Source organism: Furipterus horrens, unplaced genomic scaffold, assembly GCF_987537825.1.
Source record: "Furipterus horrens unplaced genomic scaffold, mFurHor1.1.pri manual_scaffold_9, whole genome shotgun sequence".
NCBI lineage: Eukaryota > Metazoa > Chordata > Mammalia > Chiroptera > Furipteridae > Furipterus > Furipterus horrens.
The window spans coordinates 67,210,176-67,237,168 of record NW_028327179.1 but is presented as its reverse complement, the minus strand read 5'-3'; the positions used below and the strand labels follow the sequence as shown (position 1 = coordinate 67,237,168).

At 36.2% G+C, this 26,993-nt stretch overlaps 1 protein-coding gene and 1 pseudogene across 1 annotated transcript in view; one reads left to right on the top strand and one right to left on the bottom strand.

Annotated features, from left to right (window-relative positions):
* The window catches only part of FOXP2 (forkhead box P2), a 370,651-nt gene that overhangs the window by 271,017 nt on the left and 72,641 nt on the right, over positions 1-26,993 (bottom strand). The window lies entirely within an intron of this gene.
* Positions 22,985-24,438, top strand: LOC150001879 (poly(rC)-binding protein 2 pseudogene; annotated as a pseudogene).

Below are 26,993 nucleotides of genomic sequence, written 5' to 3'. Positions count from 1 at the left end.
TATTTTGCAACTTCTGATCTTGTGTAAAAGATGGATTTTCACTATAATTTTCTTTCCAGTAATTGCTAGTGGTCTGAGAAAACCTTATTTGAGATACTTCAGTATTCTTGGATGCTAGCAAAAGATAAAAAAAGAAATACTGCTTCAACAGTATCATTGTCTGAACTTGAAGCATCTAAAATTGTAATGGTACTAAATGGCAACTTAGGGATAATTTCAAGGCAATTTATTTTTAAATTATGTTATGAACACTCTAAGTATACAATTCTTTGATTTTTTTAAAAAATGGAATGATGCTTTACATTCCTTTGGGCAAAATGCCACTTAAGCTTGACTTAGTTATTGAAACCTCAAGTTGACATTTTTAAATGCATTATTTGTTGACATTTAAAAAATTTAATAATAAAAATGTGTCCCTAATTCTCTAAAAATTATTAGCTGTGTTTTAGAATTATGTTAATTCAAAAATTCCACTTCTCCCACCATAGAAAGAACTGGCAAAATCAGTAAAATTATAGAATGAGTCTCTATGAATCAAAACAAATAATCTTTGCTTGTACTGAATAATTTCTACCAATGGTTTTCTTGTCAGAAAACTCAACCTTTAAACACTCCATTGCCTGACAAAAAGAGAGAAAGAAAAAAAAAAAAAAAAGGCCGAACTGTCTGCAAGTCTCTCCGTGATTCAGAAAGCATCCATTGAATGGAGAGGCACAAATGTATTTTTAAAGGTCACATTATGTTTGCATACAACTTCTCACTTTCCTTTGGTAAATCCTTTTTCTTTTTTTCATCTTTAATCCCCACTCAATAAATTTCCCAGTTAGAAGTGAAGCTTTCTTAACCATCTGCTTCAAGGGTCGAGGCAGATTGAAAAGTAACAATATGTAAGTACCTTTCTGCTTCCCACTGCTATCACTCCTGATCCAATATAGTGGCTCTGACTTCACAAAAAGAAGAGAAGGAAGTCATACAAGAAGAGAGGGAAAGACTGAGTAAGGAAAGGAATAGGCACAGTGAAACTATGGAATTAAAGAGTCAAATGATAAATAAATAACAGATTTCACACTGCCACTGCCTAATAAATAGACTATTTCTAGGCTACAACCAAATATATAGTTTTATTTTCAATTGATTTTAAATAAACAGGATTATAATGTTTTCTGAAAAACAACTTTTATAAATTGGTGTGAATGTGATCATGCCTCAATTATTTTGGAAAAAATATAAGATGATGGAAAGTAATTGCTTTTTTCTATCAAAAACTTAACATTAAACCAAAGGAGAAAAAAATAAAAACACTTTTAAAATGCAATGTTATAACTGTGTATAACAGAGGTATCTTTAAAACTTTAAAAGTTTTCAACTTCTAAAATCAAGATTATCACTTAGAAAGTACCTAAAATATCACTGACAAAATGATTTAAATCAGATACAGCATCTGTTTTTGCAGGTGGAATAACCTAATAAAACCTTACATAGTGGCTTTCATTCTTTATTCTTTTCTATCAATCCTTCCAAAGTGTTCACATTTCACAGTATTGTTTTCTTAAGACTTCAGGTTTCTGAGATCATTAATAGGAAATATAGTCAACCTTCTAGAATGTATGTAATAATATAATTTCAGAAATTATAAATTGGTTGTTAAAGAGGTTTAAATAACACAATTTATTTTTATTATTTTTAAATTTTAATTTATTTTTTGAGTTAAATCTTTAGTGTATTTTTTCATGACCATTTAGTCCCCTTACACCCTCTTGCCCCCACAATCACCACCCTGTTGTCCGTGTCCATGAATCCTTTTTCATTTTTGCTCAATCCCTCCACTCCCTCATCTCCCTCAGTCCTACTAGCTGTCATCCTGCTCTCCATCTATGAATCTGTCCCCATTTTCTTTGATATATAATTTAAATGCTTGTAAATTTATGTAATTCTTAGATACTTAAATGCATCCTTTTGATTTAATTGAAAGCTAGATCTCAGGTAGAACTTAACATTATTAATTTTATAATTAAATTAATAAATTGAGGTGAAAATTTTTGTTAGTTTTTTAAACAGTATATATTTAAAATTAAATTAAATTTTAATTAAGTTAATAAAATGAAGTGAAGATTTTTGCTTAATTACTTGTTTTTGGACTTTTAACATAGCCATAATCATTTTCTTCCTGACAAATGTGGCTTATCAAGTGAGCAAACTGAGCCTGATGATTAGTGCTCTGAGTCAAGTCAAAAGTTAAAATCTGTATAAGGTATGTACTTAGTCCTAATCTTGTGCTGTCTATGAGTCAGATAATATCCAAAAACTTGAGTTTTAAACTGGCAAACTTACACATATGGGAGCCATTCACTAACTATTATTTTTTACTGATTAGAATGGGCCAACAGAAGGTATTATCTGTTTCTTTCAACTGACAGGTTCCCTTACCTTCCTCAATTGACACTTTCTATAGATATTAATTTACATATACATGGTTCAAAATATGTTTTGATGATTGGCTCTGCATTAAAATCTCATAAATAATAATATTATCAGGGACAGAAATTATTATTATTGTAGTAGTATTGGCTCCACTATGCAGATGAGGAAAACTGAGATTTGGGGAGTTTAATGAGTAATATTATAGTCTCAAAAGCTACACAATCCATGATTGTTTTACAGTTCCACTATTTCTTAGCTGTCTGACCTGGGCAATTTATTTAAATCTCTACACATACATTTTTAGGAATGTATTAGGAATAATAGCAATATTATCTCAAAGAGTGAGGATTACATAAGCCAGTATACAAAAAGTGCTTGAAAAAGTACCCAGAATTTAGAAAGTGCTCAATAAATATTATGTACTCTCCTTCTCCTCCTTATTCTTGTTATTATCAGGATTATTATTAGTATAATATTTTCCATGGTTTAAACTTAATCCTCAGTGGTGTCAAAATGCACCGACTCAAGAGGGGAGTAAGATGGCAGAGGAGTGAGGAGAGGTTGCGGTTTCAGGCTCCCGAGACCCATCTGCAGTTTGGGCTAATTGCAGACAGAACATCTCAGTGAGCAGCTGGACACTGGCAGGAGTCGAGCCAAGGGACTGCTGGATTAGAGAAAATCCATCTGGGAACAACCTGTTTAGTGAGGATAGCGGAGGAAAAGGGAACGAAACGGGATTCCTGACTGGGGCGGCTGCCTGAGCTGCGGCTGGAAGTACACAAAGGCTTTTTGGCGACCACAGGCTACCCTGGAGAGGAGTCGGGAGGAGAGCGGATCTCTGCCCGCTGGCAGAGACGGGACTCGACCAAGTTGCATTGGCGCCGAAGGACAGGAGACAGCGTGCTGCAGGGCAAGTGAGAACATAACTCTCCTTTATATTTTTCTATAGTGGACGGTGGAGAGGGGAGGAAAGTTTGGGGGGTGGTAGGCCATTCTTGAGGAGCGCAGGTGCAGAGGCGCACTCATCCACTCCCCAACCCTACCCTTGGGTTGCGGGGGCGCGCATAGGGAAGTGCTCTCACTCACTGGCCCAGGTGCGCAGGGCCGTGAGTCCAGGCGTCCCTCGGATACTCCCCAACGGACATAAGATCAGTGCCCCAACGGGCACAGGGAGGGCCCACTGAACACACAGAGGACCGTGAGCAGATACCCCTAGACAGCTGCCGTGGGCGCCGGGCCCCAGGCCGGAAAGCAGACCACTAGCTCAGGCTCTGTTTGTGCTGGCCCAGAGGGGTGAGGGAAGGCAGGTGGCTGCAGCACGGGAACAGCGGGCAGCAGCAACTCAGAGATGCTCACTTCCACTGTGCACAAGTGTCCACGGCCCTGCCCTAAGAGGCGAGAGACCAACTCCCAGAGCTCGGCTCAGCGGGACTAAGGGCACAGGCGGCGTGCGAGCGCGAAAACACCTCAGCCCGGGGACAATAGGTGCCAATCGCCGGGCAAGTTCTCGGGCCGCCCGCGCCCATGCAGGGACACGCGCAGGGACACTTCGGCACAAACGCAGAACCACCTCGGCCTGGCAACAATAGGTGCCAATCGCGGGACAAGCTCTCGGGCCGCCCGCGTGTGCAGGGACGCGTGCAAGGACACCTCCGCGCGAACACAGAAACACCTCGGCCCGGCAACAATAGGCGCCAACCATGGGGCAAACTGTGCAGGGGCTCACGCGCAAGGACACCTCAACTGGCTCCAAGGGGTAGCAAGGGAGCACGCAGTGCCGGCAACCCTGGGCGCGCACCATTGCGGCAATCACGGGCGCACACCAGTGCTGCAAGAAACAAGAACCTCTGAACCGCCACACTAGACCAGCTGTGGACGCAGAAAAAGAAGGCAACACACCAAGGCTAAAACGGAGTAAAAACATCGCTTTTTATTTTTTTTTCAATTTCTTTTCTCTTTCTTCTTTCTTTCTTCCTTCTTCTTTCTTTTCTTTCTTTATTCTTTTCTTTCTTCTCTTTTCTTGGGTTTTTTTTCAGGGGGGTTCAATTTTTTCCCTCTCTTTCTTTCTTTCTTCTTTCTTCTTTATTCTTTTGTTTCTTCTCTTTTCTTGGGTTTTTTTGAGGGGTATTTTTGTGTTTTTTTTTTCAATTTTTTTCTCTCTTTCTTCTTTCTTTCTTCTATATTCTTTCTTTTCTTTCTTTCTTTCTTTCTTCTCTTTTCTTGGGTTTTTTGGGGGAGGTGTTTTTTATTCTCCCCTTCCAAAAAGAATAACAAACTTTATCTCTAACGTGTTGCATATAACCTCTCCTTCTCATCCTTTCTCTTTAATCGTTGTTTATTCGTCTGTGTGTCTAGTTTAGCCCCCATCACTCTAAATAATAGAATATAATTATTATAAACCCAATACAATACAATCCCACTTTCTTACTATATTATGCATTTTTCCATCCTTTTCTTCTATTTTTATTAACATACAATGTAAATATTACCTACTGGCTTGCACAGTCTCAACTATTATTAATCTATCACACCCTCTATCAAAAATTATATAATTCCTCCCCCAAAACAACTCTTATCTATTCTTCTTATAGTATAAAAGCTCTAATCTCTTTACATTTATATTAATACGGGCTCGTTGGCTGACGATAGCGGGATAGAGAGTGGGGAATACTTTTTGAGGGTGTGGGTCTCCTGCCTGGGCTGTGTGTTTATATTTTTAACAGCATATCCACAAAAGAACTCAAGACAAAGCAGATAGAGTGACTCTCAACCAACTAGCCAGAAGGAAGATCCTACCAAAGAACATCTGAAATATAACCAAACAGCATAAACAAATGACATAAAGGGTAACTCAAGAACATCAGGCTCAGGATATCAAAGAGACTGCACCACTGAAACCCCCAGATCTCCGATAAAGAATCTCACACCACAAAGGAGGGAAGGCAAAGCAGACACCCCCCCCCCAAAAAAAAACAAACAAATAAATAAATAAATAAAAACAAAAAGAATCCAACATGGTAAGACGCAAAAATAATCCCTCAATGAAGAGAAAAGAGGAATCCTCAGAAAGAGAGATAGATGAAATAGACATAGCCCAAATGTCAGACATGGAATTCAAAACAATGGTGGTAAAGAAGCTCAATATACTCGACATCCTTAAAATCAACTATGACAACCTCCAAGAAAGTTACCAACAGCTCCAAGAAAATTACAGGGAACTTGCAGAGAAATACACCAGCATAAAAAAAGACATAGAAACTGTTAACAAAAACCAGGAAGAACTTAAGAATGCAAACTCTGAACTGAAAAACACAGTAGAATCAGTCAAAAGCAGACTAAACGAAGCAGAGGATCGGATTAGTGAGTTAGAGGATAATGTAGGTAATAATTCTCAAATGATACAGCAAAATGAAAAAAGATTGAAAAAATATGAACAAGATGTAAGGGAATTACAGGATAGCATGAGAAGAAACAATATCAGGATCATAGGAATTAGAGAGGCAGAAGAAAAGGACCACGGAATTGAAAAACTGATAGGAGAAACAGTGACAGAAAATTTTCTGAACCTGATGAGAGAAAAAGTTATACAAGTTCAGGAAGCACAGAGAGTTCCAATGAAGAGAAACCCCCAAAAACCCACTCCAAGGCACATCATAATTAAAATGGCAACATTCCAAGACAAAGAGAGAATCTTAAAAGCAGCAGGAGAAAAAACAGCAAATAACATACAAGGGAGCTCCGATAAGGCTATCAACTGATTTCTCAACAGAAACATTACAAGCCAGAAGGGAATGGTCAAAAATATTTCAAGCAATGAAAAACAAAGGCCTACAACCAAGAATACTCTACCCAGCAAGGCTCTCATTCAAAATAGAAGGTGAAATAAGGAGTTTCTCAGACAAAGGAAGACTGAAAGAATACATCTCCACCAAACCAGCATTGCAAGAGATGCTAAAGGGAGTGTTCTAAGGAAAAAGACGAAAAGAACAAGAGAGGAGAGGAACAGAGGTACAAAAGGCAATGAATAAATACACGTCAATAATAACCTTAAATGTAAATGGATTAAATGCTCTAATTAAAAGACATAGGGTAACGGAATGGATAAGAAAACAGGACCCACATATTTGCTGTCTATAAGAAACACACCTCAAAACAAAAGATTTACACAGACTGAAAGGAAAGGGATATAAAAAAATATTACAAGCAAATGGACCTGAAAAAAAAGCCGGGGTATCAGTCCTCATATCAGACAAAACGGATTTCAAAGCAAGGGCAATATAAAGAGACAAAGAAGGACATTTCATAATACTTAAAGGAACAATCCATCAAGAAGATATGACTTTGATAAACATATATGCACCCAACATAGAAGCACCCAAATACATAAAGCAAATACTAGAAGACCACAAAAAGGATATTAACAACAACACACTCATAGTAGGGGAATTCAACACTCCATTATCAACAATAGACAGATCATCAAAGCAAAGAAACACCAAGGATATACAGGCATTGAACAACACACTAAACCACATGGATCTAACTGATATATATAGAACTTTGCACCCCAAAGAAGCAAAATATACATAGTTTTCAAGTGCACATGGGACATTTTCAAAGATAGACCACATGATAGGTCACAAAACAAGCCTCAACAAATTCAAGAAAATTGAAATCATATCAAGCATCTTTTCAGATCACAATGCCTTGAAACTAGAAATCAACCCCAGAGAAAAAAATCAAAGACACCCAAACTCATGGAGATTGAATAACATGCTATTAAATAATGAATGGGTTAACAATGACATCAAAGAAGAAATCAAGAAGTTTCTAGAAACTAATGATAATGAGCACACAACAGCCCAAAACCTGTGGGACACAGCAAAAGCAGTGCTGAGAGGGAAGTTCATAGCAATACAGGCATATCTGAAAAGGATAGAAGAATCTCAAATAAAAAACCTAACCATAAAGCTATAAGAACTAGAACAACAAAGCCTAGGGCAAGAAGAAGGAATGAAATCATCAAGATCAGACGAGAACTAAATGACATAAAGACTAAACAAACAATCCAAAAGATCAACAAAACTAGGAGCTGGTTCTTCGAAAAAATAAACAAAATCGACAAGCCTCTAGCCAGTCTAATCAAGAAAAAAAGGGAGAAGACCCAAATAAACAAAATCAGAAATGAAAGAGGAGAAATCACGACTGATATCTCAGAAATACAAATGATAGTTAGAAATTACTACAGACAACTGTATGACAAGAAATTTGACAATCTAGAACAAATGGACAAATTTCTAGAAATATACAACCTTCCAAAACTGAATTCAGAAGAAGTGGAAAGTCTCAACAGACCAATAACAAAAAAGGAAATTGAAACAGTAATCAAAAATCTCCCGGCACACAAAAGCCCTGGACCGGATGGCTTCACAGGCGAATTCTACAAAACATTCAGGGAAGAACTAACTCCTATCCTCCTCAAACTGTTCCAAAAAATCCAAGAAGAGGGGAAAATCCCAAACTCTTTCTATGAAGGCAGTATTATCCTAATCCCCAAACCAGGTCAAGACACAACAAAGAAAGAAAACTACAGGCCAATATCACTGATGAACATAGATGCTAAAATCCTCAATAAAATATTGGCAAACAGGATCCAGCAATACATCAAAAAGATCATACATGATGATCAAGTGGGCTTCATTCCAGGGATGCAAGGATGGTTTAATATTCGCAAATCAATAAATATAATACATCACCTAAACAGAATGAAAGACAAAAATCACACGATCATATCAATAGATGTAGAAAAAGCATTTGATAAAGTACAACACCCATTTATGATGAAAACACTCAGCAAAATGGAAATAGAGAGAGCGTACCTTAACATAATTAAGGCTATATATGAGAAGTCTGAGGCCAACATCATACTCAATGGACAAAAACTGAAAGCATTCCCCCTGAACTCAGAAACTAGACAAGGTTGTCCACTCTCTCCACTCCTTTTCAACATAGTGTTGGAAGTCCTAGCCACAGCAATCAGACAAGAAAAAGAAATAAAAGGCATCCAAATTGGGAAAGAGGAAGTAAAACTTTCATTATATGCAGATGACATGATAGTATACCTAGAAAATCCTATAAACTCCACTAAAAGACTACTCGATATAATAAGTGAATTTGGTAAAATCACAGGATACAAAATAAATATACAGAAATCTAAGGCATTTCTGTACACCAACAATAAAATAGCAGAGAAAGAGACAAAAAAGAAAATACCATTTACTATAGCAACAAGAAAAATAAAGTACCTAGGAATAAACTTAACCAAAGAGATAAAAGACCTGTATACAGAAAATTACGCAACAATGAAGAAAGAAATTAAGGAAGATACAAATAAATAGAAGCAAATACCATGTTCTTGGATGGGAAGAATCAACATCATCAAAATGGCCAAACTACCCAAAGGAATTTACAGATTCAATGCAATCCCTATTAAAATACCAATGACATATTTCACAGACCTAGAACAAATACTCCATAAATTCATATGGAACCAAAAAAGACCCCGAAGAGCAAAAGCAATCTTGAGACAGAACACAGCAGGAGGAATCACAACACCAGATATCAAACAATACTACAAAGCCACTGTAATCAAAACAGTCTGGTACTGGCATAAGAACAGACATATAGATCAGTGGAACAGAATAGAGAGTCCAGAAATAAACCCAGGTCTCTATGGTCAGCTAATATTTGATAAAGGAGGAAGGAACATAAAATGGAGTGAGAAGAACCTCTTTAACAAATGGTGCTAGGAGAACTGGATAGGGACCTGCAAAAAAATGAAACTAGACCACCAACTTACACCACACACGAGAATAAACTCAAGATGGATCAAAGACTTAAATGTAAGCCGTGACACCATAAAAGTCCTAGAGGACTATGTTTATAGGCAAGAAAATATCAGATATCTCACGTAACAATTTCTTCACGGATACATCCCCAAAGCAATAGATATAAAGGAAAAAATAAATAAATGGGATTACATCAAACTAAAGAGTTTCTGCTCAGCAAAAGAAAACATCAGCAAAATGAAAAGGAAACCAACCATATGGGAAAACGTATTTGCCAGTGACATCACAGACAGGGGACTCATTTCCAAAATATATAAAGAGCTGATACGACTCAACATCAAGAAAACAACCCAATTAAAAAATGGGCAAGGGACCTGAACAAACACTTCGCCGAAGAGGACATACAGAAGGTCCATAGACACATGAAAAAATGCTCAACATCATTAGCCATCAGGGAGATGCAAATAAAAACCACAATGAGATACCATTTTACACCAGTCAGAATGGCCATCATCAACAAATCAACAAACAACAAGTGCTGGTGAGCATGTGGAGAAAGGGAACCCTACTGCACTGTTGGTGGGAATGCAGACTGGTGCAGCCACTATGGAGAACAGTATGGAATTACCTCAAAAAACTAAAAATGGAACTGCCTTTTGAACCAGCGACTCCACTACTAGAATTATACCCAAAGAATCTTGAAACACCAATTCAAAAGAACTTATGCACCCCTATGTTCATTGCAGCACTGTTTACAATAGCTAAGTGCTGGAAACAACCTAAGTGCCCATCTGTAGATGAGTGGATCAAAAAACTGTGGTACATTTACACAATGGAATACTATGTAGCAGAAAGAAAGAAGGAACTCCTGCCATTTGCGACAACATGGATGGAACTAGAGAGAATTATGTTTAGTGAAATAAGCCAGGCAAAGAAAGAAAAATACCATATGATATCACCTAATACAGGAAACTAAAGAATAACACAAACAAAGGAACTAAATAGAACAAAGAGCAGAATAGCAGTCAATAGGGGGGAGGGGAGAGGGAGAGAAGGGCGATAAGTAAGGGAACGATTTAGTCAAAGAACCCGTATAAATGACTCATGGACATGGATAACGGGGAGGGATATGATTGCGGGAGAGGGGGTGGGTTGGGTGGGGGAGAGAAATTAGGGGAAAAGGGGACAACTGTAATTGAAAAACCAAAAAAAAGAAAATGCACAGACTCAAATATTTACCCTGAAATATGTCATTTATTATTCAGATTATATTTGTTTAAATAGTCATAAATATAGTCCCATGCATTAAGTTTTGAAAACTATTTTTGGAATGTGTTTTGATAAGACAAGTGCTTTTATTTTAAGAGAAATTTAAGAACAATAAAATTAAAAAACATAACCTTTCTAAAACTCTGTTCATACTAAATGTTCCTACTATATCAAATTCTACCCCTGAAGTTTCACAAAATATAGCAATATTAAGTTTTATGTTTGCAATTATTCAAGTTGAGAGTTCTTTCATTAAAAAAAAAAAAAACCACTTCTACTTCCAGCCAAGATGGAGGCATAGACAGACACCCTGCGTCTCCCTCCACAACTAAGGAGGAAGACAACTACCTCAAAACTAGAAACAACCAGAAGTTTCAGAAAATCAAACTACATGGAAGTCCAACAAACAAAGATATAAAGAAGAAATACTTATCCAGACAGGTAGGGGGGTGAAGCAGGGGCGGAGAGGATGTGGTGTGGTGGTGGCAGCAACAACGGCAGCGGCAGGCCGGCAGAAAGCACAGTTACATATGATCAAAAGTCAGGAGGGGCACCTGGGGAGCGGCATTCCCAGCTCCAAACCAAACCATACAGCTCACGGTCCCAGCACCAGGGAAAATCAAGCTTCATTGCTTCTGACTGTGCAAACCAGTGGGGGTTGGCGTGTAGGCAGAAACTGCCACTCTCAGCAGATTCTGCTTGTTTTAAGGGCTCCCACGGTCCTAGAATGTCCACAGACCCAACCACTCTGGGAACAACAGCGAGGGCAACAACTGGAGAGGTGCCATTCCCATATAGAAGTAGGAGAAGTGCCTGGAAAAGGGGCGAGTGCTGGGTAAGTGGCATTGTTCCCTCTCAGACCCCTCTCCCACATATAGTGCCACAACTTGGTGAAACAGGTTACCCTGTACTGAAGAATCTCTAAGGCTCCACCCCTTGCAAGTAACAGGAGTGACAGCTCTGCCTGGGATATGGAGGCAAACAAACATAGAGGCCTGTCAGAGAAGTATGGCCCAAAGGAGGGAGCAGATCAGGGTGCCAGTGGGAGAACTGAGTGATGAGGAGATAGCCTAACTAACAAATGAGGAGATAGACAACCTAACAGATGAAGTATTCAAAACACTGGTGATAAAGATGATCACAGGCTTGACAGATATTCTTGGGTGTGGCAAACACATAAGAGAAGTGAAGGCTATGCTAAGTGAAACAAAGGAAAATCCACACAAAACCAATAGTGAAGGGAAGAAAACTGGGGTTCAAATTGATGATTTGGAGCATAAGGAAGAAAAAAGCAGTCAACCAGTGCAGAGTGAGGAGACAGGAATTGGAAAAAGGAGAAGAGGCTTGAGAACCTCTGGGACAACTCTAAACGTGCTAACATCTGAAACATAGGGATGCCAGAAGAAGAGGAAGAGCAAGAAATTGGGAACTTATGTGAAGAAAAAATGGAGGAAAACTTCCCAAATTTTGTGAAGAGAATGGACATACAAGTTCAGGAAGCACGGAGAGTCCCAGGCGAGCTGGACCCAGAAGGGACCACACCAAGACACATTGACATGATTAAAATGTCAAAAGAGAAACATAAAGAGAGAATCCTAAAAGCAGCAAGAGAGAAGCAGAGAGTTACCTACATGGGGGTGCCTATAAAACTATCAGCTAATTTCTCAAAGGACATTTTACAGGCAAGAAGGGACTGGCAAGCAGTATTCAATGTGATGGGAGGCAAGGACCTACAGCCAAGATTGCTCTATCCAGCAAAGCTATATTTTGGAACGGAAGAACAGATGAAGTGCTTCCCAGACAAGGTAAAGCTATAAGAGTTCATCATCACCAAGCCATTATTATATGAAATGTCAAAGGGACTTATTTAAGAGAAAGAAGATCAAAACTATGAACACTGAAATGACAACAAACTCACAACTATCAACAACTGAATCTAAAACATAAAAACAAAATCCAACTAAGCAAACCAGAATGGGAACAGAATCATAAGTATGGGGATGATTTGGAGGGTTGTCAGCTGGGAGAGGGTGGGGAAATAGTGCGGGGATTAAGAAGCATAATCGGTTGGTACAAAATAGACAGGGAGAAGTTAAGAATAATGTAGGGAAGGGTGAAGCCAAAGAACTTATATGCATGACCCATGGACATGAACTAAGGGGGGTGGGATTGCTTGAGGGAAGGGGGATACTGGGCAGAGGGGAGCAAAGGGGAAAAAGCTGGAACTACTGACACAATATAATCAATAAAATATACTTAAAAAAACATTTCTTCAATATATTTGAGAAAATTCTGATTTTGATCTTTTAAAGAAATCAGTTGAGATTTGGTTATAAAGTATATTACAAGAAAACTAATGTTTTCACTTAAAAGTTTTTAAATTGAGAATTTGAAGCAAAGTAAATATATCTTATAATATTTTTAGAGAATTGATAATGTTACATGATTCTCAATTGTGCATAAATTTATATCTATTAAGAAATATTTTTCATGTAAAAGCAACCCATTTCTCTTTAAAAAACCTACATGTTTATTTAAATTCAGAGACCATACTATATTAACTTTAGTAATGTTTTAACCAATACCCATTATACAGCAAATGGAAAATTCTGTACAATTAAACAATAACACAAAATGCATTCTCTAAAACTAACTTCCTTTTGATGCGGACAACATAATAATTTTGATTAATATTTCTCTATTAATGTGACTTGTGTTATCTAAAAGATACTTCTGAAGGCACAAAATATTATTTATGAATGGGTGCTGGTTAATAATAACATACTAAAGAATTTTTCAGATACAATTTGAAATATGATTTCTTAAGCAAAAATTAACATTAAAAGATAAAGATATTCTATACAAATTTTACATTAAATTGTCACTTTATTTCCAAAAAGTGACAATTCAATATTCAATGTCATTATTATTATTACTTTGAAAGAAATGTTCTAAAAGTTCCTCATATAGTTGTGAATATATAAGAGTCGAATGGTATGAGAAAATTTTGATCTGTTCCTGCCGAACCATTTTAGTGGTTATTTGACCACTGGATTTTATTTCAAAATTAATAATAACATTACTATTAATGCATTAGAATATTAAAATAAGTGTGCTTTAGCCTCCTATTTTATAGTCAAAATTGAGTTTGGAAGATATAACCCAAATTTCAAAATGTCAAAATAAACACATACACGAATTCTCTTGATTTTTGGTGACTTAATGATAGTCTGAAATTAGACTATACAGAGTGCACATTGAAATGAAAACAGAGAAGAGTGCACATTGGAGACCAGCATGTTCAAACTTCCTGAAGCAAATTTTATTTCAGATATACCAAGTAGAATTAAACACAATATTAATATTAAAAACTTTGGAATTAATCTATAGATATGTTGAAGGTTTTGAGATTTTTGAGAAAAAGTTAATATTATGAAAGTAATAGTTTAAGATGACACAAAAGATACACAATATTGGAGAGCAGGAACAACAACTGCAAGCATGGAGATCAGCCAACAAATAATCCAGATCTGAGGAAATGAAGTGTGTGGCAGTGGAAAGAGAAAACAAAGGATGGAAATATTGCTATTGTTATAGAAAATAGCCTGGTGATGTTTCTATACGGAGATAAGGTAAATAAGAATAAAATACAAGATGATTTTATGCAAGCCTCATTTAATGGAAAACATGAGGCCAGGTTTAAAAAAAAAAAAAAAAGTACTTGGGAAAGATGGTATTATACCTAAAAACTTTCTATCTACTGTGGAATGCAATTTCTATCCTTAAGATTTCTGTTATTTCAGGAATCTATCAGCTGAAAATTGTACAACAGAGCTTATTTTTACATAATGATGAGGAGGGGAAAAGTTAAGAGGAAATTTGGATAAGAATTTTCAAATTTCTAAATTTTTTAGAAACTTTAGAATTTTCTTCTATCATAAATTTTACAAATATTGTCTGTGAGAGGCAACATAAAAAATATGCTGTATTGGTTTACCTATTATTCTCTATCAATTAACTAACAGTCAAGTTGGTTTGACTGTTTCCTCTTACTTTTTAAAAATATCCTTTTATAAATTGATTTCTTGACATAATTGTCAAATTGATTATGTGTGCGAGTGGTGTAAACACAGAACAAAATATTTATATCTGGATGTGCTTATTCCATGTAGAAAGGTAAACAATAGGTGTAATGAAGAAGCAAAAAGCAGCATAATTCTCCAAACAATGGAAACAAGGGCGAAAGAAACAAACTTTTGAGAATGTTAGTATATTCTTCTATTTTGGCATAATCAGTACATACTTTAATCATTCTTATGTTTATATTTTCCAAATATATAAAATAACATGCTTTTTTAGTGTCAAGCCAAGAAGAATTAGATAGGTAAAAAATTTTGTGGAAAGACTTGTCAATGTTCTGTACATTTCCTATAATTTCAAGTTGCCTTCAGTAGAAAATAAAAATTTGGCAATTAAGTACTCTGCTAGTTTTACATTTCAAAAAGAAAACAAAAACAAAAGCATTTAATTTTGAAAAATAAATTATTATGTCAATTTTTATTTGACTTCATAACATGGAGAGAGGATTCACATGTTAACGTTGTTCAAAGCATGAAGTTGGACTTCTGGGCTAACTGCCGATTCCTATTAGAATTATTTTCCCCTCAGTCACTACTTCAAGCATGCATGATATCACAATGCATAAAGAGTAGCACAACAAGTAGGAAATATGAGACCATCCCTCTCTCTTGATCCTCTTGTTATGTTTAGTACTAATGATGTTTAATTTTTAAGTACTGCATGTAGTTTTGGGACCCTGCCAACTATGGGTAATATATGAAACTAAGAAAGAAGAGTGATCAACGATGATTAAGTTAAAAATCAAAACTTAAGTCAGAGTATCCCCTTTTGGAGCAGGTCTGCCTCATGTTTATGATTAAGTATTAATAACAGCAGAAAACTCAGATAAGGAGCTAACAAGGCTAAAGTGCAAGCCTTGCTACCTATGTTACAACTGCTAAATATAGTATTTTGACATATATATATATATATATATATTACTTGAGATGAACTGCAAAAAGTAGTCATATTATGAGTTGGCCTTAACGGGGGAGTCAGGTACTTTAGGGAATTTCCTGGAGAGGACTTACAAGTACTTGGGTTTAATAAAAGCAGAGAAGTAGGATTCTAACTGCAGGGAGGTCATAGAGAATAGTAATTAAGTACACATTAAGTTCACATTTTTTCTCACTTCTGTTTCTTTAGGAAGATACTGGTTGTTCTTCTGAGTGGAGGTTCTATTTGTCCCACTCCCATAGCAGAGGCTATTTTAATCTGTTACACTTTGGGGGACATTTCTTAGCTTGTCTTTATAATTCTGCACTAATGCATACATCTCCTAGACTGTGATAGTTATTGTGACCCATAAGTTTATCACTAAATATACAGGATTAGATACTATCAACACTTCTCAGGTCTGTTGAGGTTATAAATATAGATTTAAGTGTTCTTTAAGTTTGGAAAATTATAATAAGAATACAGCTAAATTATTTTATGAAATTGTTTCTAAAATAACTTAAAATGTGCATGCACAAATAATTTAAAATAAGTGCATGAGGAGAGTAGTTTATAAAAAGCTCATCAATAAAACTATAAACAAAAGGTAAGTGTCCTATTTCAAACTTGTTATTGAATTAAAATAATTGATATCAACATATCTTTGGAATTGAAAAGAAAAATGTATTACGAATATAAGGTTGTTACTCACAACACATAGAAATTCAACCATGAGACATGAAATACTTTCATGGAAGTGTTAGTTCTCATTATTAGATCAGATTATATTAACTTTCAAGTGCAATTAGTATCAGGCTAGAGAATACTGGGAGTTAAATATTTCATCCACATCCCACTATTTACTTGTAGATTGAGTAATGTCTACAATGATTTGTTAATGATCACTGCTAACTCTTTGGAGCAATTTCTCACTAGTGAGCCTATGATCCTTGACAGCAAAAAAATCATCATAGTCAACCTGTTTCCAAATCTTGCCAAAGAGTATACATGTACACACAAAAGCAGACATATGCTTATATACATTGCATATATAACATTTACTACCAATATTTTGAAAATAAATGTATATGTGTATAGGAAAATATGCAGTAAATATACAGGAGACAAAGGGCATAGTAATTAAGAATGCAGGTTTTGTGAGTCAGAATGCCTGTGTCTTTGCTTTACCACTTAAAATGTGGGATCTTCCTACTAATTAGGATGATTACCTAATAACTCATTGTCCCAAGTTTCTCATCTATAAATTAGGGAATACTCATATACCTACACTTAACCTCCAGGGTTATTGTGAGGAATAAATGAGATAATACATGAAAAATACTTAGAACTATTGCCTGCAATGCAGTAAAAATTCAATAAATGTTGTAAGATGGTGATGAAGAGGAGGAGGAAGAAAAAAAAACAGGAGCAGTGGAAGGGGTAGGAGAAAAGAAAAAGGGGAAAGAAATAAGTCACCCTTAACAAAAGTTTATTACTTTGAGGTAGAAAATAATACAAATCACAAAAACAAATGCTTCTTCTTTTTTTTATTTTATTTTTTTTATTTTTGGCTACCAACCTTTTCCAGCTCTCTTGATTTCAAGTTCAAGAAAAACATAAAACTAGGTGTTAAAAGGACCAAGATTCTCTCAAATGTGTGTGTGTGTGTGTGTGTGTGTATAATCTACTACTCACTTAATCTAAAGTTTAAGAAGAGCAAATCACTCTGATAGAAACAAGCAGATTTGGTTCCAATCTGAACATGAAATAATTGGGAATAAATGAGTGAATTTAGTTATATTCAGAATGATCAAGGTATCATAGTTAAAAAATGAGCACAATGCCATGTCAGTTAGCCTAGTGTGAACAAGTGATAAGACTATTAAGCAATTCGTTAGTTAACAGTGAATTAATGTCATAATATATAGAAAGAAACTATGTATATTTTTTATTGCTGATATTTCAATACAATTTTATATATATAAATATATATATGTTTCTGGCTAAATCTTAAGACAATAATTTTAAAAATCTTAATTATATGTTCTTCCACCTAAAATGTTGTAAATAATTCACTGTTTATCTTATATTAGTATGAGAAAATAGAATTTCACCTTTCTTTTAATTTCTCTACCCATATCTCCAAAATCATCCCCCATGTACAGGCATGCCCATGAGCTATAACTCTTTTATTGGAAAAGAAAAAGCATAATTTTCAGCTGTAAAAATCTTACCATGTTTTCAGTAAGATTTTTTTCTGAGCAAATCTATTGGAATACACTACTGATTTAAGACCTTAAGGATCCTTCTTAAATACCATTTGCAATAATGTCCAGAACTCATAAATCTTTACGACGTCTACTTTTACAAAAGCTTCCTTTTACAAAAATCTATAATTTAATTTTATTTTATTGAGTGAAAAAGTTAAACCTATTTAATGACAGAGGGCACTTCATATCATTTTAAACCAGTATTACATGGGTTTTTCGTCTTTTTTAAATTGTTGTTTTACAGTTGTCCCAATGTTTTCCCTGTTGCTCTCCCCTGCCCTGCCCATTCCCCACTCTTAAAATCAATCCAGACCCTGTTGTCCATGCCCATGGGTCATTTACAGATGCTTCTTAATTAGATTCTCCCCTTCTTTCCCTGCTTAACCCCTTTCCCCTTCCCTCTGGTCAGCCTGTTCTTTGTTTCCATGCCTCTGGTTCTATTTTGTTCTTTGTTGTGTTCATTAGGTTCCTCTCTATAGGTGAGATCATATGGTATTTGTCTTTCACCAGCTGCCTTATTTCACTTAGCATAATAGTCTCCAGTTCCATCCATGTTGTCGCAAAAGGTAGGAGTTAGTTCTTTATGCTGTGTAGTATTCCATTGTGTAAATGTACCACAGTTTTTTGATCCAATCATTTACTGATGGGCACCTAGGCTTTTCCAGCACTTGGCTATTGTAAATAATTCTGCTATGAATATAGGGATGAATAGGTTATTTTGAATTGATGTTTCAGAATTCTATGGGTATAATCCCAGTAGTGGAAACACTGGATCTAAAGGCAGTTCCATTTTTAGTTTTCTGAGGAAATTCCATACTGTTTTTCACAGTGACTGCACCAGTCTGCATTCCCACCAACAGTGCACTGGGGGGGTCCCTTTTCTCTGCATCCTCATCAGCACTTTTTGTTGTTAACTTGTTAATGATGACTATTCTGACTTGTGTGAGGTGGTATCTCATTGTAGTTTCAATTTGCATCTCTATGATGGCTAGTGATGTTAAGCATCCTTTCATATGTCTGTGCGCCCTTTGTATACCCTCCCTGAAGAAGTGTCTGTTCAGATCTTTTGCCTATTTTTTAATTGGATTGTTTGTCTTCTTGGTGTTGATTCATATGAATCCTTTATATATTTTGGAGATCAAACCCTTGTCCACCATATCATTGACAAATATGTTTTCCCATATAGTTGGTTTCCTTTTCATTTTTATGATGTTTTCTTTAGCCATGCAGAAGCTATTTAATTTGATGTAGTCCTATTTGTTTATTCTTCCTTTTATTCCTCTTGCCCTAGAGGATGTATTGACAAAAATATTGATACATGAGATATATGAAATTTTATTGCCTATGCTTTCCTCTATGACTTCTATGGTATCACAGCTTATGTTTAAGTCTTTTATCCATGTTGAATTTATTCTGGTGTATGGTGAAAGTTGATGGTCTAGTTTCATTTTCTTGCATGTACCATTCCAGTTCTCCCAACATTCTTTGTCAAAGAGGCTATTTTTACTACTTTTATACTTCTGCCCCCTTGGTCAAATATTAATTGACCACAGAGACCCGGGTTTATTTCTGGGTGCTCTGTTCTCTTCCATTGATCTGTGTGTCTGTTCTTATGCAACTATCAGATGTTTATTACAGTGGTTTTGTAATATAATTTCATATCAGATATTGTGATCCCTCATACTATTGTTTTTCTCTCTTAAGATTGCTGAGAGTCTTTGGAGTCATTTTTGGTTCCATATAAATTTTTGAAATATTTGTTCTAAATATGTGAAATATGTCATTGGTATTTTAATAGGGATTGCATTAAATCTATAGATTGCTTTGGGTAGGAGGGACGTTTTAATGATGTTAATTCTTCAGACATATAAACATGGTATATTTTTCTATTCATTTGTGTCTGCCTTAATTTCTTTCTTCAGTGTTCTGTAGTTTTCCAAGGTCTTTGATATATAGAGACTACAAGAATAATTCAAATGATCAATGCATCCAGGAGCTGGTTCCTTGAAAAGGTAAACAAAATCAAGAAGCTTTTAATCAAACTCATCAAGGAGAAGAGAGAGGACCCAAATAAATAAAATCAGAAATAAAAGAGGAGAAATTTCAATCAATATCACAGAAATATAAAGGATTTTAAGAAATTACTACAAACAACTACATGCCAAGAAACTTGACAACACAATGGACACATTTCTAGAAACATTTCATCTAAAACTGAATCAAGAATCAGCAGAAAACCTGAAAGGACCAATAAGAACTAGTGAAATTGAAGCAGTAATAAAAAAACTCCCAGCACACAAAAGCCCTGGACTGGATGGCTTCACAGGTAAATGTTACATTTAGGGAAGAGCTAACCCCTATTCTTCTCAAACTATTCCAAAATATTCAAGAAGAGGGAAGATGGTAAGGCTCCCAAACTCTTTCTATGAGGCCAATATTATCTTAATTCACAAATCAGGTCAAGACACAACAAAAAAAGAAATCTACAGGCCAATATCGCTGATGAACATAGATGCCAAAATCCTCAACAAAATATTGGCAAACTGGATCCAGCAACACATTAAAAAGATCATCACAATGATCAAATGAGATTCTTCCCAGGGATGAAAGGATGGTATAATATTTACAATTCAATAAATGTAATACACCACATAAACAAAATGAAAAACAAAAATCACATGATCATATCAATAGATGCTGAAAAAGCATATGATATAGAGTACAGCACCCATTTATGATAAAAACCCTCAGCAAAGTGGGAATAGAGGAAGCATACCTTAACATAATAAAGGCTGTATTTAAGAAACCTACAGTCAACATCATACTCAATGGGCAAAAACTAAAAGCTTTTCCCTGTAGATCGGGAGAAAGACAAGGGTGCTCACTTTCACCACTTTTATCCACATAGTATTGGAAGTTCTAGTCACAACAATCACACAAGAAAAAGAAATAAAAGGCATCCAACTTGGAAAGGAGGAAGTAAAACTGTTATTATTTGTGGATGACATGATATTGTCCATAGAAAATCCCACAGGCTCCACAAAGAAACTACTCAACCTAATAAGTGAATATGGCAAAATAGAGTGGTACAAGGTCAATATTCAGAAATAGAAGGCATTTTTGTACACAAACAATAAAATATCAGAGAAAGAAACTAGGGAAAAAGTCCTATTTACCATTGCAACAAGAAAAATAAAGTACCTAGAAATAAAAATCTATACATTTTAAAGATAAAAGCTGCCAAAGGGGGGTGCACTACTGGAAAGATGTCTAGGGAAGGAACAAGTATGTTTACAAAGGAAAAAATTTTAATTGGTCTCTACTTTCTCATTCTGTTTTACTTAGAAAAAATGAAGCCTTATTCATTATGATACATTTTTAAATTGGTCTCCTTATCGTAGCAAATAGCAGAACATGCTTAAACATTATTTTGGGGACTTGTTTTGTGTGTTCATAATAGAGAAACAACCTCCTTTATTAAAACATTTCTAAATACTAACTTGAAGATATAGATATAGTAATCAATCCACATAGGATATGCTACTGAAGCACACAACTTTTAATAAAATATACCTTAATTATGTAAATGGTGGAGGGAGAAACATAATCAAATATCAATATATCACATTGAAAGTAATGACGTGTAGGTTCATTTACAAAGAATGAGAAGATTAGATTAATAAAAAGACATATTGGCAATGATGGATTCATGATATCATTGCTCTTCTCATTTTACTCCTTTTGGTCACACCTATCAGAACTCAAATGAACTAGGTCTGAATGCAAGGAGTAACTCCATAGAAAGAACGTACAAGACAGAGCAGATCCTTATTCATGTGAACTTAAAACCTCCACTGTAGTATAGACTACTGACAGCAGTGACTTCAATTCAGTCTCATCTTACTTAGGAAAGCTTAAGAAAATTACATTTGCCAGGGGGGGATTGCTGGGGGAGGGGGGTGCTGGGTGGAGGGGAACAAGGGGGAGAAAACTGGAACTGTTGTAACAATATAATCAATAAAAAACATTAAAAAAAAAAAAAGAAAGAAAATTACATTTGCCAGACCTAGTTCATTGGATCTCAATGATGTCAACTTTTCCATATGACCATAAAAATAAATTATTCATCCATCATTCAAAATTCCTTTTCAACTTCATTCGAGTTAAGCCATAATCCTGAATAAGTTTTGTACCTATTAAAAATAATAAATGTATTTGTTTGGTCCTGAAAGAGACCAAAGAGGCCCAAAAAGTTTGTGGTATTAGGGAAATTGTTCAAATTTCCAATCAGTATGTCCATATGTCTCATTAGGATGGGTTATGTTAATATATCCTTGCTAATTCTCCTTCCTTATAAAAGTCTCACCAACATCTTAACAACTTCAGTTGCTTTTCCTGAGATACTTTTCATTTAAAAAAATATTTTATTATATTTCCTTTTTGAGTTTTGCCAACTTCAATAAATCATAAATCTCTAGTTATAAATATACTGTAGTTTTAGAACTTATATACCTGTTTCTCTCTAGAATTATCCCTGATGAGGCCCAGAAGGTTCTTAGGAGTACTTTGGGCCAGTGTCTTTAAGAAATTGACAGATAGATTATCTTCTATCTTAACTTGGTTAAACAGTACAACTTTCATTCCCTTGGTACCTGCCTATCCATGTTTTAATATATTTATTGTTTTTATCCTATACATATTTTTATGATATTAGTTCTGTATGTCTAGTGTTTTTTCTACTAGGAGGAGGCTTCATGGCATATATCTCCCTATATTCTATAATAAGAAACAGTTCAAGTCATTTAAAAATGTATTTGTCTTAGAGTACTGAAACTAATAACTAAATAAAAATTTATAGCTCTTTATTAATAGGAATAAGACATTGTAAATGCTGAGCAAGACTCTAGTATATGCTGAAAAGCAAACAAAAAATAACCAATTTACTCAACAATCCTGGAACAAAACTGGCTGTGAACTAGTATCCATTGCTAAGTTGTCAAGCAGTTTTGATTCAATTTTTTAATATACTTAATCACAATGAAGATATGTGCTCGAACCATGTATTTTAAATTCCCTGGGCCTCAGTTTTCTCATTTAAAACATTAAGGGACTCTCCCCTTCCCGCTGGCTCCCCTTTTCCCCTCAGTCGCCTCCCGCCTGCAGTGACCAAAGATTTGACCACTCAAAGTCCTGCTCCTCGGAACACTGCTCAACATGGACACCGGTGTGATTGAAGGTGGATTAAACGTCACTCTCACCATCTGCTACTTATGCATGGAAAGGAAGTTGGCAGTATCATCGGAAAGAAAGGAGAATCAGTTAAGAAGATGCATGAGGAGAGTGGTGCACGTATCAACATCTCAGAAGGGAATTGTCCTGAGAGAATTATCACTTTGGCTGGACCCACTAATGCCATCTTCATTGACAAACTGGAAGAGGACATCAGCAGCTCTATGACCAAAAGCACAGCTGCCAGTAGACCTCCAGTCACCCTGAGGCTGGTGGTCCCTGTTAGTCGGTGTGGCTCTCATTGGGAAAGGTGGTTGCAAGATCAAGGAAATACGAGAGTACAGGGGCTCAGGTCCAGGTGGCAGGGGATATGCTTCCCAATTCAACTGAGCAGGCCATCACTATTGCTGGCATTCCGCAATCCATCATTGCGTGTGTGAAACAGATCTGTGTGGTCATGTTGGAGACTCTCACCCAGTCCCCCCTCAAAGGGCGTGACCATCCCGTACCGGCCCAAGCCGTCCAGCTCTCCAGTCATCTTTGCAAGTGGTCAGGACAGGTACAGCACAGGCAGCGACAGTGTGAGCTTTCCCCACACCACCCCGTCCATGTGCCTCAACCCTGACCTGGAGGGACCACTTCTAGAGGCCTATACCATTCAAGGACAGTATGCCATTCCACAGCCAGATTTCACCAAGCTGCACCAGTTGGCAATGCAACAGTCTCGTTTTCCCGTGACACATGGCAACACCGGATTCAATGCAGGTTTGGATGCATCTGCTCAGACTACTCCTCATGAACTCACCATTCCAAATGATTTGATTGGCTGCATAATCGGGCGTCAAGGCGCCAAAATCAATGAGATCCGTCAGATGTCAGGGGCGCAGATCAAAATTGCGAATCCAGTGGAAGGATCTACTGATAGGCAGGTTACAATCACTGGATCTGCTGCCAGCATTAGCCTGGCTCAATATCTAATCAATGTCAGTTTAGAAAACGCTAAACCCTCCTCCCAGGCAGCCTTCGTCACGATCCCTGATCACCTCAGCATCAACCTCTCTCAACCCTCCACCCCTTCTTCTTCTTCTTTCTTCTCCACCACCACTCCCTCGCTTGCCACAGCGGGGACCTCTGACGCACCCTCCAGCCTCCCCAACACTTTTCCGACCGCCCCTTGTGTCTCCAGTCTGCTTGGCATGAAACCCATCCCTCTCCTGGCTCTAAATGTGTCTGCTGCTAAGGGTACCAGGGCTTCAGCTACCACCACCACCACCACCACCACCTCCGCCGTGCCATGTGTAACTAACAAACTGAAAGGTAAGAAATAGAGATTCTCCCCCTACTGACTGCATATTTTGAGGAACTCCCTCAAGTAAATCTTGGTTCATTTTGTTTTCCTTTGTTAACATTGGTGAGAACCAAATAATTGTGAGCTTGTGACATTTCCTTTTTACTATTGCGGGATAACGGGGTGGGGGTGGGGGCAATGATAACGTTGTTTAGATTTAGGCCATTTCAGCTGAGTGCCTGTTTCAGAGTCTGACTTGTTGAATATTTTATCTAGACCCACGGTTCTTGCTTTTTCTTATTCTGTTACTTTTTTGTAGCTTTATTCTGCCTTGCAATATAACAATGTGTTAGGTTCTGTGTTAATGAATAAAAGCTTCTCCATTAAAAGTAATAATAATAAAATAAAACATTAGGGGATTTAATTGGAAACCTTTAACTTCCCTTTAAACAGATATTTCTAGTCTGATTTTTCAATAACAAGTTAAGATCTCTTTCCTCCCTCAATCTTCTCTTCTGAAAATTGTTCCAATATAAAAAGTGTTTTTAAATGTTAATGAGAAAATATTCTTACTACCTTAAGCAGTCATACTTATCTCTAAGTCACTTTGAAATATTCTGAAAATGTCTAACTTTCAAAGTACCAAGACAGACATCTTTCTTCAAATTCTTTGGTGTAATGCAAAAGGACTACTACCAGTTCATGAAATTCCTTTTACAGCCACCCAGTCTCCCTATTTACTGAGTATCATAGAACCTTACAAAGGATCGGAGCAAAATATCCGTGCATGTAATTACCATTCTTTTACTTGTAAGTAGCCTTGAATGTTTTCAAATGAAAACTGACTTAAAACTTGATCCCCACACCTGATTGTTATAAACTGCTCAGAGCATCCGGAGGACTTCATTAAAATTTAAAGAATGACAAATATGTTCTCCCATTCAGTCAGTTCCCATTTTATTTTGATGATGGTTTCTTTTTCTGAGTAGAAGCTTTCTAGTTTGATATATTCCCATTTGTTTATTTTTCCTTTATTTTCCTTGCTCTAGGAGATATATCAGCAAAAATATTACTATGTGTGCTACCTGAAATTTTCCTATGTTTTTCTTTAGGACTTTTATGGGATCATGGCTTATATTTAAGACTTTTATCCATTTTGAGTTTATTCTGGTGAATGGTATAGTCGGGAGTCTAGTTTCATAGTTTTATTTATTTATTTTTTTGTGCACCAGCCCAGTTCTCCCAACACCATTTATTGAAGAGGCTATCTTTACTCCATGCCCCCTTTGTCAAATATTAATTGACATAGAGATTTGGGAGAACATATCTGCCAATGATACACTGGACAAGGGTTTGATCTCCAAAATATATAAACTCATATGACTCAACACCAGGAAGACAAACAATCCAATTAAAAAATGGGCAAAGGATCTGAATATACACTTCCCTAAGGAGGATATACAGATGGCCCATAGACATATGAAAAGATGATCAACATCACAATCCATCAGAGAGATGCAAATTAAAGCCACAATGAGATATTACCTCACACTTATCAGAATGGCCATCATTATTAAATCAACAAACAACAAGTGCTGATGAGGATGCAGAGAAAGGGGAACCCTAGTGAAAATGCAAACTGGTGCAGCCACTGTGGAAAACAGTATGGAATTCCCTCAAAAAACTAAAAATGGAACTGCCTTTTGACCCAGTGATTTCGCTGCTGATAATATACCCAAAGAATCCCAAATCACCAATTCAAAAGAACATATGCACCCCCATGTTTGTAGCAGCACTATTTACCATAGCCAAGTGCTAGAAACAGCCTAAGTGCCCATCAGTAAATGAGTGAATCAAAAAACTGTGGTGCATTTACAATGGAATACTACACAACAGAAAGAAAGAAGGAACTCCTATCTTTTGGGACAACATGGCTGAAACTGGAGAATATTATGCTAAGTGAAATAAGCCAGGAAATGAAAGACAAATACCACATGATCTCCTCTATAAGAGGAATATGATGAACAAAATAAACTAATGAACAAAATAGAACTGCAGCCATGTAAACATGGAACAGATTGAAAGTGACCAGAGGGGATGGGGGTAGTAGGTGGGGGTTAATGACGGAAAGAGAGGAAAGGGACTAGACAAATAACATGTATGAATGACCCAGGGACATGGACAACTGTGGCAATCAACTGTGGGAGTGGGGGTTGGGATGGGCAAAAGAGGCCAAAGGGGAAACAATTGGGACAACTATAATAGATAACAATAAAAAATGATTTTTTTCAATTAAAAAAATTAAAAATTGAAGAATGTCATATTGTAAGAATATAATTGAAATGTAACTGAATATGATGGCAAAATTGAATAATGTAATTTTTAAACTGAAAAATTTATGTATATAAATGGACAAATAATAAACACATTTGTGTACATTTTGGTAGTGGGGTTATGGGTGACCTTAAAATTTATTGTTTCAGTGTTTTCTATAAGCACTGTTTTATGTTTTAAAAATAAATATATGTTGTGGCATACATGACTTAAAGATTGATTTCTAGTGTTGTGTTAGTATATGATAAACAGATAAGTGAATGAATAAATTGATGGAGG